The following is a 1874-nucleotide window of genomic DNA, read 5'->3' on the forward strand; positions in this document are numbered from 1 at the left end:
GGCCTTCGATTTTGGTCCTCTTGCAGGCTTTTCATTTCTTTCTATAGTCTTTCTTCTCTTCCTCTCTCCGCCTGCATCTCGACTTGCCTCCTGGATTCCATCCATTCATCCACCTCAACTTGCAGCTTATCATAATCATTTAGAGCAGCCATATGTGCTTCGAATTGTCTTTGCCACTCCTCGTCTCGCTGTCGTACTCTCTGCAGCTTCCCTTGCAAATTCGTATGTCCTCATGATCTCTTCTTCTGCGTGATCATGGACACCTAAAATAATTCTTTGTATAGCTTTGATCTTGAACTGTTTTACATGCAAGGGAGCATATTTGTTCAGAATTATTTCCTGTACATAGAGAAAATCTTTGTTAGTTAGGGACATTATAGCTACGTTAGATTATGCAAGTCTACGTTACAAACATCACTTACATTAGGAATATCAAAAATTTTCTTTATTAAAAGGTAGGCGTTTAGGGTCATCCTCCATCCACATTTGACATCTTCGGGTTGTACTCGCACCCTTATCCTACGATATGTCATGTTTTGTACAAGGTTTGGCTCCATTAAGAGTTGTTTCAATCCATATACAAATTTTTGAGCACATCTGAGAGGTCGAAAAAACAAGCATCAGCTTATCTTGCTTAAATAAATCTACACTCTTGTGGAAGAGGAAAATGTCAATAGGGACTCTCTCTAACGCGGCCACGATATTGTTGAACAGAGTTTGCAAAATAACATGTGTTTTGCTCAATGTCGTACAAAAACAAACTCCAGTATTGGCTGAAAAAAAACAAAGATGACATAGGTGTTATTAAGGAAAACACATATAGATTACCAAATATTTGATGTCAATTTAAAACTTAACATGAGACTCACTCTTCATGGTAAGCCATAAAAATAAGTCTTGCCAAATTGAGGTTCATTGGTTCAAACTAGGACATAAGACTCAAAAATGATGAGCTACCATTTTGTAATGCCGCGGAAAATGAGAGGATCCACAGTGTGTACAGTTTTGGACCTCTTCTGGTAGTAGTAATATACAATACCTAAAGGCAACAATGAAAAGAACAAAGAATTAGTCCACTGGTACTTACAACTCAGTCATGCATCATACTATATACATCATGCATTATATATACTATACATACCATAGTAAAATATTGAGAATGTTATCTGTGATTTCCATTGCGTCATTCATCAAAATATGTAAATTTTATCCATCCATAGACCTGACAAGTCTTTGGCCTCGAAGTGAAAATGTCGCTCTAACTGGCAGAGCAGTCTCCAAGACTCTCAATTCTCGGATATCCAGTGCTTCAATTAGATATAATTCCCTCTCTATCTGGTCTGCATCTTCTTCTTCTGCAACAATTTCCACTTCAGCGGAGGGCTGTGGCTGTGCTTTGCAGTAGCGTCCGGTTGTGGTTGGTCCTCCGGTTGTGGCTGTGCCTCTGGTTCTAGTTGTGTGTGAGGTTCTGCTTGAGGGACATCATCACTGGGGTGTTCTAGTCTTAACCTACTCTGCGAACGGGTGTTCCTGTCGTGAGGAGGAGCACAGGAGCTTTCAGATGGCCTTGTACGAGGGTGGAGGGGGGGAACTGTAAGGATACGTTGCATTCGAGGATCGCTTAAAGAAACATGACCAAGCATCTGGTCGTATCTGTACTGCAATCGACAAAGGATATCAAAATCCCTCGGCATTATTGTCAGCCTATGGGCATGAGCGGCGAGAAAGTAAGCATCTTCAAAAAACTTGATGATCCAGTCCTCAGTGATTTCTTGAAGACATAATAATGCAGATGCTTGCCACCGCATGCCAATACTCCATTGCTCACAAATTTCATGCACAATCCTCTGGAAAGGGAGACTAGATATCGCAGG

The sequence above is a fragment of the Cibotium barometz genome, chromosome 42, assembly GCF_041138505.1.
Source record: "Cibotium barometz isolate CiBa-2024 chromosome 42, ASM4113850v1, whole genome shotgun sequence".
Lineage (NCBI taxonomy): Eukaryota > Viridiplantae > Streptophyta > Polypodiopsida > Cyatheales > Cibotiaceae > Cibotium > Cibotium barometz.